This window comes from Rhea americana, unplaced genomic scaffold, assembly GCF_003343005.1.
Source record: "Rhea americana isolate MKP2758 unplaced genomic scaffold, rheAme1 scaffold_142, whole genome shotgun sequence".
Taxonomy (NCBI): domain Eukaryota; kingdom Metazoa; phylum Chordata; class Aves; order Rheiformes; family Rheidae; genus Rhea; species Rhea americana.
Window position 1 is genome coordinate 537,435 of NW_028185506.1, and position 19,399 is coordinate 556,833.

Here is a 19,399-nt window from a genome sequence, read left to right on the forward strand (position 1 = left end):
AAAAAAAAAAAAAAAAAAAAAAAAAAAAAAAAAAAAAAAAGGACAAGGGGAAAAGAGTAAGATATCCCTTTTCTCTCTTCTTCATTCTTCAGGGTCATGTATATGTAACCATGGAGGCCAGAGGAGGTTTCCTTACTTTTGCCAGGGTCAGAGCGTGGTGCAAAGTACAAGGGTGCTGGGGAGTCAGCAAGCTCCATGGGGATCCCGGTTGTGTCTCACTCACTGGAAAAGGTCTAGCTACTCTAGCATTACTTTTCAAAAGGTTCCAATAGAATTTTCAAAAAGAAAAAAAAAAGGGAGGGGAAGGGGGGGGAATAAACCTTCTAGAAGCAGGTTTAAACTAACCCCCAAAATTAGCATATCTTCCTATAGTCATGTCCAAGTATACCTACAGTCTTAAGTCCTATTATATTTTCCAAGGCCTTTTCCATAGGGCCAGTACAAGCCTCCAGACTTGTAGGTACAGTTCACGCTTCCTAACTTCCCTCAGCTCTGCTTGCTCCTTATTGTTTTCCTCTGCTCACATATCCCAGCTGGATTTGTCATAATTTCATGTTGACATACTGTAATAAGACAATTGCAGCTGCTCACTCTGAAGAATGCAAACAGGGATCTGTGATCTCTCTCCCTTCCTCCCTTCTTCCCCTCTCCCCCTCACCACAGAGATGAGCTTCACATGGAGCAAGCCAACCTTGCCATGGCAAAGTCACTGCCATTGGCTTACTCTGGGGGCTTGCAGACAGTTCCTGGTCAGTCAGGACACTTTTGGAAATTGCAGTTTGTGCTCAGGCTAAATGTTCTCCCATCCAGCGTGTGTATGTTTATGCAGCCTGCTCTGATGCAAACAGCATTCCTCTTATCACACAGAGAGAGGATATGAGCTCATTCATGAGGAATCCCAGCTCTGGGGTGCCCTGCTCGTTTAATCCAAGCATCCCCTGCATGCCCCTTCTTCTGGGAGGGTGGAGGAAAAGCAAAGCACAGCCCTATTGGCTTTTAATAAGTGGGATAATATATTTCAGAGAAGAGCTCAGACAGGAGAGGAAATGAACTTGGCTAGACAGTCACTTATAATAAAAAAGGGGGGGAGAAATTTGCAAAACTCATTCCATTATTTTATGTAAATATACTTGGCTGGGTTAAGACAGCCTGATATAATCATAAGATGTGGAATAAGACTAAAAGCCATCTCTCCCCTTTAGACAGATTTAGCACACAGTCCCTTTTATTAGTCTGCCTGATAAAGAAAGAAACAGATTAGTCTGGCCAATTGCTGACTGTCAAAATAAGTGAAAGTCTAAATGTTGCACTAAATCCTTGACCCCACTTCCCAGAAAAAAAAAACACTGGACTAGTACATTATCCAAGTCAGTTCACTGAGATCCACTTAGGGTGAGCAACCAGCTTGTAGTACCTTTTTCAGGTCTGAGCTTAAAATACAATGAAAATTGGCTCATGTTATAGGCATATGACTCAATGTACATATAAATACAAATACAATTGGGATACAGTAAGGCATCACAAAGGTTTTGTCATTGGGATTTTGGTTGGCCGTATGACCCTTAAGTAGTGAAGTAATTAGTAAAGGAGATGTGAGTGGAAGAAGAGAAAGCAAGAACAGAATTGTTGCCACTGAATGTGGCTTTACTCTTTKGGGCAGTCATTAAAATGGAGAACATTAAAAAAAATGGAAATAGCTCAAAAAGGGAGCTGCAATGGTCCAGAAAGCCTCCAATGAGACACCAAGCTGGTTCCTACCACAGGCAAAAGCACACAGCTAGTGCCTGAGAGAGCAATTGGCCTCAGGCAGTACATGGGCTGTGCTGACCATGGCCTGCTGCATCAGGGTGGAGCCCAAGGCCATGGCTCAAAGCTTCACAAAACACTCAGGTGACTTCAGTCTGCTTAATTTATCTGAGAAGCTGCCAGAAGTGCCCAGGCAAAGGTTTCTTAGTGCTTGCAAGAAAAGACAGCACAGCTGTAATCTAGCAAGTGAAAAGCATAACAAGATCCAAAGGTGATATCTGAAAACAGGTTTGGATGTTCAGGACAGAGATGAAACACCCACAGCAAGGAGATTTATCCACAAGAACAGCTTACTTAGGGAGGAAGTGGGTGCAACGTCATGTGATGGTGGCTGACTTCCCACTGGGCGTAGTCTAGTTCAGCCTCCAGATGTGGGGTCTTGACACAGGAACTGCCAGACAAGGTATTTTGGGGGTATAATCAAGGAGTGTGGACATGATTATTTACATAATCTCTGTCAGCTGCAATGATGGAGAGGCTCAGTGCAGTCCTGGTGGAGCTAGGGCATTGTCTTGAAGACCCTGGACGTCTAAAGAAACAAAAGAGGCAAAGAATGGGAGAAAGGGGGTATTTTATTCTTCAGCTAACCAGTGTTCTGGAACAGTCAGGTTTGAAGGGGAATGCTACTGTCTCAAAGGGGACACTAGCACCTCTCATTTTTGCTGCGCTGATACTAGGATGAGGCAGCGTGGTCACAAGGTAACACCTTCCCTTTGAAAGGCTTGTTCCAGATCACACAAGAAGCCTGTTCAAATGCAGAGCACTAAATCACAGTTTTCTGAGCCTCAGGCTAGCATCTAATCCATGAGGCATTTTTTTCTGTTGGGATTTTTAGGGGGGTAAAATTGTGCCTGAAATGTTCCCGTCTTGCTCCTGTACAAGTCAATGGTGAGCCTCTAACTATTGTCAGCAGCAATAGGATCACTTGTGTACAGTATGGAGTTAAAACGTGAGCAAGAGATAGTTACTCATTATATGGAAGCAATTTGGCCAATACATGGGACTTAAATGATTTTGTATTTGGGCTCCTGTTTAAATCTCCAGTTCCTGAAGATATGTAGTGACATAAGCATTTTTAAGTGAATCTTTAGCTATTCCTGTTGATGAAAAAACTCAAAAATGTAACAGATGAATGAAAACTGAAAAATGAGAACAGAGCTTGGAGTACTTTCTAAATCTCATTTTCAGCCACTCCCATAAATACTTGCAGTCTGAAATTTCAGAACTGGCATCATTTCTTATGTTTGCACTTTAAACTATGGGGTGCAGATTATGGTTACTCATACTTAGTGGGAATTTATCTTCACAAAGGTGCAGTCACTATTCTTAAAACTCAAAATTTCATAAGTGATTTGCAATTTTCAAAAATTATTTTTAAAATATTACCTTTTAAATCTCATGTGACTGAGTTGAGTTTATTTTTGACTTAAGTTTTCTACCACATAAGTGGTAATAATTATTTTTAAATAATTTGAAGCAAAAGTATAAATTGAAAAATAAATTTATTTCAAAATCTTAATAATTTTTGAGGTCATTCAGCTGGTAATTTTGAGTATTATGTTCAGAACTCAATCTTGAATTAACTTGAAGAGGCCTCATTTTCAGAAAAAACTTAGTTTCAGCTGTGAACATGCAGCACTCAGAAAATCTAGGCCCTCCAAGGCATCATATTTTGAAAAGCTGGAAATGAGTCAGAGAAGTTCACCAGTCACTTTAAAAACTCTTGTCTGTAATAAATTGCTCTTCTTGAAGCCTGTAAAGAGTAGAGGGTTGAACACATTCATGCCATGTTACTTTTTTGATGTGTATATTTCTTCAAAATCAACTCAGATCTGCCTCTAGCAAGCCACCATGCATCCAAGAACACCTTTCACAACTTTATACAATCAACCTTCAGCCACAGAATGCAACTGGTAGTAGACACCTCTTCCTGAAAGTATCACTGTCATAAAGAAGAGTACCACAGGCATCAGAATTGTGTGGATGGGCACTAAGGGGCTGGACACTGAGCCCAAGGATAAAGTAAATACAGACTAGCAGCCTAATGAGCAAGTATAACAGACCCGAACCATACATTCACTTGTTCAGGTGCTTCCCCAGTTTTGAGAGTACCTACATTTAGTCAGAATGGCATTTATTTTGCCATAATGTTTATATGCCACTATACATAGATGGCTGTAACTAGTTGCAAAGAGGTACTTCTTTGCTGAAAAAAATATTGATAAAATCAGATTTTCTCATTTTCTTTAAAAAGTGATTGCTAGAGAATTATTAAGCTTCTCTGTCAGATATATTCAGATAGACTGTTCTCAATTATTTACAGATGCAACATTTGCTCAATTAGTAACACACTTGCACAGAAAACGGCACACACACTTCTTTCCATTTCTAGCCTGTTCTCTTGTAAAGGTTTAAAAGCTCACATCGCTCCTATGAATGAGCAAAAAGAGCATTGCATCCATTTTAAAGATGTGCAGAGATTAATCTGATTTACTTAAGGACACATAAGAAGTCTGTGCAACAGCTGGGAAGAAAACCCCAAGTCCTAGTCATGTGCTTTAGCCACAGAATTATCCTTAATTTTGGAAAAGCAGAGGGGTGCTTTTGTAAAAAACAATGAGTTGTACAGCCTGAGGAAAATAAATTCTCCCAGGCTTTTTCTTGAATAGGGCTGAAAAAATAATTTGTCATGGAGAAGTTGCTTGTAGGGATGTTTAAATGTGGATTTGGGTCTGATTTTTGTAGTCTGATTTGCTTTAGTAAATAACTATGTACATGTGTTTAGGTGGACTTGAATAAATATCCATCAGCAGAAGAATCCTTCACAAAACCACTGATGCAGAGAAGAGCCCTGCTTCTTTCCACTTGCATGCGACTCGATGCCCATGTGACCTCAYGGATTCTTTCATAGCTATTTGAAACAAGCCCTCCATTATAAGCCTAGTTTTGAGCCTYCCTCTAAATGGAAAACAATCAGCTTGAACTTTTACAGGAATGATATTATCCCAGTGTAGAATGTCATTTTAGGGATTTTTTTTTCTTTCCTCATTTAAAGTTTCACGTCCCTTTAGGCAGGAATAAATAGGAGGATAACGTAGGTTTTCTTTTCCTCACAGTATTTTGAGATGTGTGCAGGTACAGCAATACCTTCAGGCTCTAATTGATCAAGTAACTTCCAAGTAGCCCATCTCAGGAACAGTGAGATGGGACGGAAAGTCATTCCAATGGTGCTAGAACARTCTGCATGAACTTGAAATCACAGAATAATTCAGGTGAGAAGGGACCTCTGGAGGTCTCTAGTCCAACACCTTGCTCACAGCAGGGCTAAATCCAAAGCCAGATGAGATCTCTCAGGACCTTGTCTAGTCAAGCTTGGACTGTGTCCAAGGGCTGGTGTCTCATAGGCTCTCTGGGCACCTCTTCCTGTGCCTCACCACTCTCACAGGAAAGAATTTTTTCCTCATAGAAAATCAGAATTTTTCCTGGTGCGATCTATGCCCATTGCCTCTTGTTCTTTCTCTGTGCACCTCTGAGAAGACCCTGTCTTCTCTGTAACCCTCTTTAGGCAACAGAAGACTGCAGTTAGATCCAGCTTACTACAGTCCATGTCTAATTCCTTTCCATTCCTCCCTTTCCACAGTCACCTTCATTATCCCACCTGTAAAGATGGAGATGTAGGGCCAGATTTTAGCACTGAAATTCCAGTAAATCTCCCATTGATTTCAGAGAAATGTTATTGCAGGAACATACTGTTTGCCTTTCAAACACCAGACTGAGCTCTCTTAACACCATTTATTTATTTATTTATGTACTTATTTTAGAAAATGACACTAGTACTCTGAGCAATGAAAACTGGCCTTTGGGTATATTGTAAGTGTTTCTTGAGCCCCTACTTAAACAGACTATGGTCCCCCCGCGGAGTTTCTAGCTTGTTCAACTCCATCGTGGTCCATTGCAAAATTCAGCATAGCTGCAGATGGATCTCCTTCCGCATCTGCGGAGAGAGAGGATGTAAAGGACAATGGGTGCAGCACAACTGAAATAGGTAACCACATAGATCTGGGAATTGGATGATCTGCATTAGAGAAATGTGTTGTGTTTTTTGGAGGTAAAGTAATATATGACAACAGTTCGGTGGTATCATAGTTACTATTATCTACTAGGACTGCACAATAACTGTACAACATATTACATGAATGATGCTCTTCATCTAGACTTATGAAAGTCTTGTGGCCTAGAGGTGGCAGAGTTGTTTAGTTCCTCCTCCCAAAAGCAGGGTGGAATGAAGACGACGCATGACCAAAGCGTTCATGGACAACAGTCCTGACTGTTAAAATTGCTTTAGGGTCACTGGGACATGGGACAACTGCAATAATAGTTTATTCTAGGGGAGCAACCTGATTCTGTATAGTAAGAACACAAAGAATTTGAAGTCTCATTGTAGCCTTATTTCTCTTGAGTAGTACAGGTTCTCTTGACTGTAGCTCCTGAGGACTAGTGCTTTGATAGCTTGTAGAGTTCTCTCCTTTTCTTAAACAATTCAAGTAAATAGTATTAACACAAGTTTTTCCATAGAAATAGAGACCAAAGTATGTCTGACATGTGCTAGAGGTAATCRGAGCAATTCTGAAGCAGTATATAACAAATCAGCTTTCATGAATCTTTGCTTAACTTTCCGGCACTTTTACTGTCTAATTCATCCTCCTAGAGAATTCTGCCAAATCTCTGTGTTGCTTCACTGTGCCATCTTTTAAAAACAAAACTTTTCAAGGAAATATTTTTCCATTTTCTTTAGAAAGATACCAACACACCCTAAAAACTACAACAGCCAGAAATGCAGAATGAGCAATAATCACACTAAGCTCAGCGATAGATTGAAGACCTGATATGCTGAGGCAAATGAAGACAGAAATTGGAGCTTCCTACTATGGAAAATAGGGAATTCAGGGCTCCCCAGCAAAGAGTACAATATTTTCTTCTATTCCCAGAATATCCACTGACAGCAGGCTTTTAAAAACATGTCTTTATTCTGAGCAGAAAATCTAACCTAGCATTTTGTTATAGCTTTCTTACATATGCCACTTGTAATGATTTTCTACTTCTGAAGCCTGTATTTTTGGAGTCCTAGTAAGTAAGAAAGTTCAGCTTTGCAAGCAATAGATCCTTTAAAAGCTCTATAGCCTTTGTAAGCTTTTTGAAAACTTTTTCTAACCTTCTTTTTTAATAAACAGAAACCTTACTGACATGACCAAAAAGACTTATCATCACTTGTATAAAACAAATCCATATAGTCACTGCATGTCTTCAACAATGCGGAGTAATGAGGCATCTCCAGCCCTACAATAAGATTATGGTGAGAGGCACCACTATTATATATTTTTTCTCTCTCATATATATGCATGTGTGTGAGAAAACCCCACCTTCGTATACGGTATGTCTTTCTAGTGGCATTTTCACATGAGAGAGAGAGTCTGAGGTAATCTTATTATCACCAAAACATTGTAAAAACAGCAGAGCATTGGAGAACTTTAATCTGCTTCTAAATTATGGACTGAGAACATTACAATCATGCTGAGCACAAAGGCAGAGCTGTAACTTGACAGGCTTGTATAATTTACAGCCTCCACAGTCAAAGAAGTGTTTTTATTAAATGACTGCCTGAATTTCTACAGCCACTCCAAACTTTGATGATACTACTGAGGCTTACACTCTACTGCCATCATTCAGATCCTTCCTTTTCACTGCATAAATGTGGTTGAGATTCCAGTCAAAAATCATATATAGTTATTATCAATTACTGCTCGTCTGTTCAGAATAGAAGCTATTTATAGGCACCCCGCTTAATAAATCTTAATAGTTTTTGTTTCTCAATTTAAATAGCTATATTTTATCAAATAAGCATAAAACATTAACTGTACACAATATTCATTTATTGCTAGGACAATGCCCCTTCCAAAAGAGGCCTTTTAAATATAAATTTGAATATATTATCACAAACAAGAATAATATATAACAAAGAACTGAAGCTTTATTGACCATGTACTTGTTTTCCATAGCTATTTAACATAATTTTTCATCTCTGTACTGTACAGAAGAGCATCTGTACACTAAAAGGCATGACATACTTTTATCAGCATCCACTAAAGAATATTTTTGTACTGATAAAATGAGACCAGGCAAATAGGGTGGGTGACTTCAATCTCAGCATTACAGAACATACTCTAGAAGGATGTTTACACTGCTGGAATGAAAACAATTCATAACAAAGCTTTTAACTTTAAATAAGTAATATAAATATTTATTAGACTGCTGCTTTAAGGCCTATATTGCTAAACTATTTCTGTATTATATTGGGAGTGACAGTTATTGTTAAAAGTGAAATGCTTTTATAGCAGAAAATCCACTGAAATCCATTTAGCCAGCTTGGAATTTTGCATTAGTGAGTATACATTTACTAGGCTTTAAAAACTTGGGTCAGAAATTTTAGATGGGTAGGCTTCATCCTAGGAGTGTGTTTTGTCTTAGTTTGGCTTCTTCTGTGGATCCCACTGAGGTTTAATAGAGAAGCTGCATCCCTCCCTCTTTTGAGGCTGGTCCTAGAAAATTAATTCTGTACATCATTGTCAGTATATAAGTATTTGCTAAGTTTGAAGCCTGTGATTGTTTAACTTTGGCTCCAGTGCAGGCAGATATACACTCAAAGTTAACTAGTGCTCTTTACTGGATGAGAAGCACAGCACTGAAACCCTTGCAGTCTCACACCTTTATGCCTCAGCTGTCCTCAGATCATGATCCCTCACTCTCAACAAGAAGCTGCCTTGCTTTCACTACCACCTTTGCCATTCCTCTACAATCTTCAAAATTAACTTTTAATCTTTCATCAAACAGTTTGTGGAAGCAAACAGTGACAGAAAATACAATCCCCAGCACAAACCCACAAGAATCAACTTAATTAGTCTTCAGGCCACCACTTTCCATACAACACTCTATCCTCCCCAGTACAACTATTAGCTCTGGAATACCATCCCTTCATTCTCACCCACATTCCTAGCTCATCTAAGACTACTTCATACGTCCTGCCCAGAGCAGCTACTGCTTTCTCCACATCTACACTAGCTCCAGCCATGTTCACATTGACACTGTGACAATAAGCTTGATCAGAATCACCTGACAACTCCCCTAAAAAAAAAAAAAAAAAAAAAAAAAAAAAAAAACTGCTTCCAGGAGAGCTATGCAGAGGCCTGGAGCAAGGCACCAGTGGGACTCACCCACTTTAGCCCTAAGCAATACCTCACTGGAAACACATTTATGGCAGTTAATGGATCACAGATAGTGCATTGCATCCTTGGCTCTGCCTCATTCCATATGCAAGCCTTTAGCAGGTTGCTCTTTTTCCTCCAGCACTGCTGCCTCTGATGCAGTAATGTGTTGTACTCAGAAATATTAGCTTGGAAAAAGGTGCCTGGGGAAGAGAGATACATCTTCTCAGAAGTGCTAGAGATAAGGATGAAGAGCATGGTTAATGAGATAAAACAGCAGCAAAAAATCCGCCTAGAGAAAAGCACACTCCTGATTGCTTTCCCAGGTGGCATTTCAGCTACTGTGTCTGGTAATGAAAGGTATTCAAACTTTCAGTACACTTTTAGGACTTGTGTCCTATATTTGAATCCCCTGATGTTTAATATGGTCTATATTACAGCTGAAGCTCTTGATTCTTTTACTGAGATAGACTCCTGAAAGTTTCATGGTGATTACGAGTGCTTATTCAGTTCTTTCCACACTAGATAACTTTTATAGAAGGCACTACATTGCAAGCCTTCCTGAGACCTTTTCTGTGCTGAGTTTATACTAATATAAAAAATGGGTCATTCTCAGAAAAGTGGCACATTGCATGAGTTAGTGTAAAGACAGTATGTTTATATGGCATCATGCTTGAGCTAACAGGGCAAAACAGATTTGGACCCTGCTAACCTCTGCACACCATGCTGCTCTGCAGAACTGCGATGTACACGTCACTCTGTGCCCAAGGACTTCTAGAATATTTTTGCTATAAGACTTAACGCATCATTTAACACCCAAAAGGCAATATTTGTGTTTATTCTTTTCCCAGTCCAAGCTTCTTCTTTTTGTGGAAGTTTCCCAGTGGACACCTTTACATACTTTTAAGGTATCTGCTTTTTACTTATTTCATGCTTTTGCAGATATCTTTCTTCTTTCCTGACTTGCATTGACTGTCACATACTTTTCTTCTGTCATAGGTCTGGCAAATGTTCCCTTTGGAGATTTTTCATCTCGCCTCACACAGTTCTGCTTTCTCAAAAATATTTTGTTGCAAAGGAGCTACATATCAGTCATGATGTACGGGATTAAAAATAGATTTCTCTAGAAATTATTTATCTCATAATTGTTAGAGTGGGAAATCCTGAACAGAAGAATGTTACAAATGTTGCAAAATTGCAAAATGAGAATATTTAAAATCAGTACATGAATTCTTCAAGACACATTTTTCAGAGAGARGACTAGGAGCCTGAAGAAAGCCTGAACCCAGCCAACAGTACACTTTCTCAGAAGCCTGGTTTGGCATCTAAAACAAGCAATGAACTAATCAGTCACTATCTACATGATTTTAGGGAAGGAAGGGGTCAGCTCACTTTGTTTCTTTGTGATTCATCTGCCCTATAATCTAACCCTCCTATGTATAGTCTTTGTATTCCACTTAACCTGTATCGTACTTAGGAGGAGGATTTTCTCTGTTCATCAGAGTTAGGAAATTAGCTGGAATTACTAATAGTGAGAAAATGGTTCTGTAATCCTGTAAAAAATATTAATGGCATTTTTATTTATTCTATATTTTTGTTGTGTAATTCTTTATCTCCCCAAAGAAACAAATATTTCTGTCCTAAATGCTTCAATTGCTGAAAAATAACAAACAAGAGTGAGTGAGTTGCTTTTCCTCAGTAAAAACTCAGAAATGTTTATGAAAATGGACAGGACATTTTACAGGAAAATGTTTTCAAACACATAATGTTTCCTTAGGCCTCAGAATTTGTTTCAAACTAATAAAATGAAGTAACAGTGGCAATCATGACAGTCAACTCCCACTGTTTCCTCARTTTACCACCCAAATGTGCAAGACAGGTAGGTAGATGAAGACCTTGTGACTGAATCAAGCCGCGAACAGCAAAGCACTTAGGACTTACTTGGTTAATGAGTAGATGAATTCTCCATGCCCTCAATGGAAAGAATAAGTGAGCAATAAATGAAGTCAAGCTAGAAATAATAAGTGTGTGAAGACAAAAGACAGTATTCCCACAAACTCTTAGTTCTCACTGCTTTCAGTCTCGTTTCATCAAGTTCAGCATTGTAAGTCTCACCTCATCAAGACCAAGTCAATTAACCATCGTGCATGTGGTAGACCTGTGAAGTACTAGGAGAGGATCAGCCAGGAAGCTTCTACATTGGACACCACTAAGAAATTACAGAAGAGCTGAGCACCAGTTTAGGGAATCTGTTCCCCTTAATGAAGGCAGTAGCTTGATGGCTGTAATCTAACCGAGGTTCACAGCAACCTCAAATTTTTACTCTATTGACTGCTGATTGCAAAGATCAGTGCAAGACTTCAGTGTGGGATTAAAGAGTTAGAATTTATTTCCAGCCACTGCTTGGTGGCATGCAATGCTGACATCTGAAAATTTTAGAGGACAATATTGAAATCAAATGGCTGGCATGCCTCATGGGAAAGGCTGTTAGTGCAAGGAAGAATGGAGAAGCTGTAAGAAACTATCTGGATCCATTAACAGATATTCAAATAGATGGGGTTTAGGTGAAGATAAATAATTTTGAGTGGTAAATCAACTACCACAAAAGCCATTTTACACATTTTTTTTTCTAGATGAAGCTTTTGTTTGCAAATACTACTGTTAGAAGTGGACTCAGCCACAATATTTGGAGGCAAAGGATTAGAATGATTAGAATTTGCTGTGGTCTGAGACAGTTCAGATCTGCTATATGGAGAAAAATGCCTACTGCACTGTTTACTTCTCAGTTTCAAATTTTACTCAGATTTTCTGATTCAGGCCTATAATTCAGCTACTATAATTGCGTCTTTTAGCCTGTTTCTTGAGCCAGTGTATAAGCTCCTCTGGTTCATGATTGGTGGACTTGGAGGCAACCTAAAAACCATAAAAGTTATGTTGTAAAGTAAAAATGAAATAACAGATATGGGCTGGCCTACCGTGGTCCGTAAGTTCTTTGCACATTCACCATTCTTTCACTTCCTCACCTTTCTACTCTTAAAAGAGGATAGAAATAGAGGGCATTTGGAATAAAACATTCATACAGTATGTTTTCTGACCAGATTTGACATCTCAGACYATCACTGACAGGTTGGTGTAATATCTTTCACAATCAACAGCTCTGACATGTCTCTCCAAGTCTTCTTTCTTCTCTTATGTCACAATTGATAAGACTCCTGCCCATTTAGAAACCTTGATACTTCCAATCTCTGCAATACCTGAGCACCTCACATGTTCTGGAGATATTTTAACATCATAATGGCCCCTTTACAGGCAACTGAGGCTTGCCCCAAATTTACAAAGTCTGTACCTAATCAAGAGTAGAATAATCATTGTCCATTACTCAGGTAAGGTCCTTACTTACCAAATAATATGTCTAGGTGTTACTGAGAGTAATTACCAGGACAGAAAACTTCTTGTTCTTCTTCCTGCTTTACAGATCTAGATGAACACTGCAGTTACACACAGAAACTGCTGCCTGGGGTTTCTGTAGCTACCAAGCCCCCCAAAATGACTTTTATTTTCACATTAAAAAAAACAGTGCCTTTAAATCGATTGTAAAAACCCACACAAAGTCATGGCCTGATTAGGAGCTAATCATAAAAGTACTACAGTTGAGACAGAAGAGCAAATGTTGAGTTTTTAATGACACCTACTGCACACAAAGAGCCATGAAAATTCTCTTGGATTATTCACACAGAAACGGTGACAGCTAGTGTATATTATCCTGCAGTGCTTGGAAGGTGTACTGGGCTACATTTATACTCTCAGCCTGGGTTAGATTCCAGTGGCACTGAACCWGGCCCTGTAAGTATTTTCCTGCATGTAAAACACGGGCAAGCTTTGATTTATTTTTATTTTTAATGTTATTGTGGTAGCAGTTTGTTGCCTTCAGTAACCACAGTGTGATAGAAAATTAAATGAGTCTTAAACGTTGAAAAGGAAATGTAGTTAACATACACATAATTATAAACAAACAGATCAGAAAGTTAAGCGCCTGTTTCAGGCTCCTTTCTTACTATGTTTTCATTTACCTACTCTAACCCGCATACCGTGAGACATACAAATGGTCATTTTTCTTTCAAATCGCTTCAGCTAAAAACTCAAAGTAAACATGAATCAGCCAAATGTTTCAGGGTTTTGTACAAATGAAGGGGCTGGTACATGTACCAATAGATTATGTATTGTCATTGTGCTCAAGCTGAGTTACAGGCAGTAAAGAAAGCTCTTGGAAGTATGCAGCCTGGCAGAGGCCCAGGTGGAGGGAAGTCTGCATGCTGCAAGGAGTCCTCCACAATGCTGTCTCCCCTACTGGCTGCACTGTTTAACTATTTTCAACCCACAACTCTCCATTAATTGCGTCAAGGGTTGCTTCACCACCTTCATTCCTTGGGAGGCTGGCAGAAGAGCTGCACAGTGGGTTCTGCCACCCCGCTTTTCTCACACTCATGCCATTGTATGTCTTCTGTTTGACTGAGACCAGATTGGGGTTATTAAAGGCTGTAATTTCATGGCACACATACAGAGGCTTTTTAAAAAATYCTGCATGACTCTGCCTCAGAAAAACTGACAGAAATGTCTCACCTCAGAGGCAGAGAAAGTTCYTAATTACATTAGAAACCACCTGCCCTTTGGAGACCTTTGGATTTGGGGCTCTCTGTGTGCTTTTGTGCCCATTACACTGCTTCAGTGCTGTAATTGCTTTACATTAGTGCTTAGAGACTTCAGCTGAGGCCCAAGTCTCAAAGCAGTAGACACAACATATGTACTGTTTCAGACTGCCTCTTTTCCAACACATCAGCATCCAAATGGACTCAGCTGAGACAGTTCAGCAGCTTCCTTCTGAGTTAGGTCCTGAACCAGCTCCCTGCTTGGACATGGAAGCCCCAGATTGGACCTAGGAGAGGCAAGGAGTCATGCAAGGGGGGACAGGACTGCCCTGGTGGGTGGCAGTATGACTAACTCAAAGCATACTATGCCCTCAGGTGCACCAGCTTAGCCTTTTCAGAGTAGGGAATGTTGATTTTCAACTGTTTTCCAGCTGTGGGCTCCTAGGATTTCCCAAAGGAGTGGTGAAATTCATCCCCAGACAGAGGTGAATGCCTGGCATACATTAGCTTACACAGACGTCTTGGAGTTAGTCTGGCAACCCCACTAGGTGCCCGTAGGCACAGCATAATGGCAACTAGTATCATATGCTTTTGGATAAATGGCTATCTTGCTCCCTTTGAAATAACTGCAAGGTCTGGCTGATCATTGAGCAGAAAAAACAACTGACAAAATGTATTTACCATACTGCTGGCAAAGAACAAGGAAAAGTTATGTTGAAAATCCCATAGGTTATCCTTGGCAGCTGTGCTTTATTCATACACCAAAGTGATGCTAGCCCTTTGATGGCACCTCACAGCACTTGGGCTACTCCCCCTATTTCATCAAAGTAAATATCTCACCCCTGGAAACAGAAAATTTCACTTCAGACTGATGAAGAATTCAGGAATGCATTTTCTTCTTTCAAATCCCCTGTGTCCAAACACAAATTCATAGCCCAGCATATTCTCATTTGGAAAAGCCATCAGACAGTATCAAGATGACAGCAAACCTGGGACTCTCTGAAAGAGTGTTTGAAATGGATTAAGCCAGGTGAAGTTAGGTCACTTGGAAAATGTTTTTGGTACAGCAGGTCTGGTAAGCCTGGTATAAATTTTACAAGTTTATTTTCTGTAGACATCTGAGAACATCCACAATTTTAAAAAATGATACAATAAATACCCTAAAAGGAGAGGGAGAAGTTTAGCTTTATTTAAAGTTTTTGCAGTAGCTTTATTACAGCTACTGTAATGACATCATATTTTTCATGGAAAAGGTCATATAAACATTATTTGACTGAAGATACTTTCCCTAGAATGTTAAGCCGCAAAACTGTACAAGAAAGACCAACTTAATACTGTAAGGTACTCATTTTGTATCATGTTTACACAGTAAAGAAACTGTGTATCAGAATAGATTTTTTTTTAGAATAAAAAAAATTGCAAAGCTAGGGACACATTCTCAGATAGAATAAAATCACATTGCTTCCATTTACCAGTAAGCCTAGTCCAGCACAATAATCCACCTTCAGAAACACAGGATGAAAGCTTTGTGTTTGGCTTAAGCTTGTTTCCCTGATGCTGACTTTTCAGCAATGTAGCCATAAGGTTGTGTTTATGTAGGCACCAATTTAATGAAACATAACCTTACATGATAAAAACCTAAATAAAACTAAGTAATGACTTTGAGAGTTAGACCACAATTTAAAGTTTTAAAGAACATCCTATACTTAGAGAAAATATGCTAACATTCTTCAAATGTTTCTAGATGTCTGCAAGTGCATAACTCTGGAGGGAAACGGAACTAATCTGTGGGGCTAAGGGAGAGTAGATGTGCAAAGATGCCAGCAAGTGCATGCTGGAAAATAAAAAAACAATTAGAACTTGAGCTGAGGAGAAAAAGGAATTTCAAATTTCACAAAAATATTGCAGTATCTATTGTACTCCTGAGAGTAYAGGAGAGAGAATCAGGAGAGACTTGTCAAATGCAATAGTAAAAATATTATTTCTTATTAAATATATAGTAAAATAGTAAAAATATTATTCAGAAATTGCAAAAAAGTTTTCATTTTCTCAATCTAGATTAAAACAGTTTCCCTTGATTGGTATATTTTGGTCTGATCTGTTGAACTCTTGTCTTTCATTTCAAGCTAGCTCAACAGCTGCGTTTTTGCAGGTACCTCCTGGGAGAGAATAGTGAGAGGTGGAAAGTGTGTTCATTACCGCAGCTGACTCCTCCACATCCTTGTGCTGCATGGGGTTTCTTGATTGCAGGGGAGACTGTGTCACATTGTGGGGAAAGAAGGCTGATGTGGGAGCTCAGCAAGGGGAGCACAGAAAGACCCAAATGCATTACAGGAAGCAAAGCACCACAGTTGGGAAGCACAAGTTAATGTGGAACCTCACCAGATTGACCTCTGGGGTCATTTCAACACACCAAACCATATGAATTCAGACTGACCTGAAATACCTGCCTGTCAGGAAGAATTAGATCATTTTGAAAATATCAGCAAGATTTATTTTTTCCCTTGGAAGAAAATAAATATTTTGTAGTCACTGAATTGCTATCAAATATACAATGCAGTAGTTCTATTGAAGCACCAATGCATAGGGAGGGATTTCATTATAAAAATGCCAGATGTATGATGATCTAGTTTTGTTTTCCATTCTTATCTCTAGCATATGGTTTTATATCCCACCCCTAACCATAATGTACAAAGCACTAAAAACTGTTAGCCTTTCTTTTCTTAATTTTAACTTTCAAACTCTTATTCTTGCACTGCCCTGAATTGCATTTTGCTGTGGTATATATTTGTTAAAGTTTGTTCCTTCCTTCTGTACAATCTTCCTTTTCTATATCACTTGCAAGCAGGTGTATTTTGCAATTTCAGTAGATCCTTTGGATTTGAGCATTTATGTTTCTGTCATCGACTCACAAGAATGTCTTTCCTCCCTTTGCAGTGCCTGTTTTCCTAAGAAGTCCTTTTAAAGGAAGGGTCATTGAGCACCTGGTCAAATTCTCACACTAAAATACCTATTTGCAGTCCTAGCTGAAACAGCCAGGGATTTTACAAGGTGCAAGAATTTAAATGGCATAGTTAGTCTATCCACCATCAATGGCGTTGTCATTCCAGCAACCTCCAAAGTGTTCGCTTTCATTTTGACTGCTGGMGTTGGAGGTCTACTTTTCTGGAAGCGCCCTTTGAAACATGGATCAAGGATGGCATAGTGTGAAAACACTCAGAATGACTTGTTACTTGGTAGGGAAGTGTTTCATCTGGTGGCGCATCCAGTAAGACATCTTCCAGGAGGCATTCCTTCATGGAAAGCCTTACAACCTATCAAGATGCAGCATGGCCCTGCGACTCTCAGTATGGGAACAACTTGGGAGGGGTTGGGGAGAGGGATACCTGATTAAACATCTCCAGGATATCGAATCATAGGCAGTAAGAGGTTTCAAAGACTACTTTTGCCATTTGATTACTTTTTGGATGGATTACACAATTAGTGGATGAAAGTAGCACAAGACATCCAATGTGTTTGGATTTTGTAAGTGAAGAAATTAGTTAAAATTGGCTTGGGAAAAGAAGTATTAACATATAGACTGAAAACTGGCTGGAAGACCAGAAACAAAGGGTAATGATAAACAGCAAGGAAACAAATAGCAAGTAGTGAGGTCTTTTTCTCTCCTGAGGTGTTAAAATGATCAGTACTAGTACCAATGTTATTAAACTGCATTCAGGATGTGACCAAGCATGAATGAATGATCAGGGCATGAATGAGATTAGGGTGAAAAGTAAATACAAGCAAGGAATTTTAATAAAGTCAGAGGCATTAAGGATTTTTGGCTGGCATCCGGAAAACGAGGGGTAGGAGAAGAATCAGGTGGGGATCTGGGCTAGAGCAGTGATAGAGGGAGGATAACAGTACAGAACTGAAAAGTTAAAAATGGACCTGATCCTGGGGGTGCTGAGCATTCAGCCCCCAATCCAGCAAAATCCCTGAGCACAAGCTTAATTTTAGGCATGCAAATAATTATTGAGACATTGAGAATGAAATTAATCTTGCTAAGAGCTTTGCTGAATTAAGACCAGGCTGCTCAGCACCTTGTCAGACTGAGTCCTTCTATATTTTTCCCCATGAAGCATCTTCCATTCAGAACCTAGAACTGGCCAGTAGCTTTTGCCTTCCCACCTCAGCAGAAACTTCACTTACAGTTTTGCCGGGCCCTGAAAATTCTAGACTTTGTCACTTTGTTCAAAACATTTGTGCTATGTACTGTTAAAGACTTCATAGCCTTCTAATTTCTCCTGGTAAAGAAATAGTCTCACATCATAGATCATCCTTTTCATCTTCTCTTGTAGAGTTCTGTTACATATTTTTTTTTTTTTTTTTGGCAAGGATGCCAAAACTGAGCCTGGATTTACTCTTTATCATAATGACTTTTGACTTTGCATCTTTTATTCTCTATTAAGCTCTTAATATTCTATTTGTCTTTTTGATTCCCACTGCATATTAAGTAGGTATTCTTACAGGGCTATGGACAACATGGAAGCACCCAATTTAGATTGCATCATTATGTGTGTGCATATATATAAATGGGTATGCGTGTATGAACACATTTATATAATACATACACATATACATAAATATGTATGGATATTTATTTTTCTTTAAGTGCGCTACTTTGCATTTATTAACAATGAATTTCACCTGCTACTTTAAAAGTTGATGATTTGCTATTACAAGATCCTCTATAACTCTGTGCTGGGTCAACCTTTCATGAAACAAAGAGAAAATAGTATAGCTCTTCCCCTGCAGAGTCAGAATATCTAAGCTGTTTTATCAAATCTCATGGCTTTTTCTTACGGTCACAGGTCCTAGAGTCATTGATTACGGAAGAATCATCACCGTCACCCCCCCCCCAAAAAAAAAAAAAAAAAAAAAAAAAAACTTGAAATTAAGGGTTCAAGCTTTAAAAGGCACAAAATGTACTATTATTCTTAAGTTCATAAAGTTTATGTCATTCCTAATATTTGGGGGATTCTTGTTCAGGGTTCTAAGGTTTGAGTTAAAGTAAAGTTGGCAGTGTAGCAACTATCACACCAAGATACCAGCTAGCAACATGCTATATTACTACATTATCTTAAAAAAAAATGTATGGCATTAGCTACCTAGAGTATCTCTTGAGTTTCATAATGTAGGATGTTGAAGTAAATGTTGCCCTTTGCATGTCATCTGTCTGAATCTATCCACCTCATTTTGGCTTTGCTATAATTCTGCTATGGGATTTCTGCAGACCACAAGTGGTTAAGACATTGGCTGCATCTGAAATAAAATGTTCTTAGGAGTACAGAAACTGTTTRAGCTACTAATGCTTTAGCACTAGCCAGAAAGAAGACATTATTTTCTAAATCTCTAGCAAGATTTCCTCAGCTACCTTAAGTTTTGCTTCCTTATCTCCCACCCAAACAACAGCCAGGACCTACATTGCTTGACTCCCCAGCTCAGCACAAAGGTACAGATGAAGGTCATATGAGGTTAACTGTTTGGTTATATTTCAGAAAAAATGCAATTAGTCAAGCTGTTTAAAGCTTCCTGGGAGATTAAAGCATGTGACGTGTCAAAGTTCCCAAGACAGCTTTGAAAATTTTCACTCATGGCCATTATCCACATTGTAAGCACAATGTGAGAAAATAAATATAAGCATTG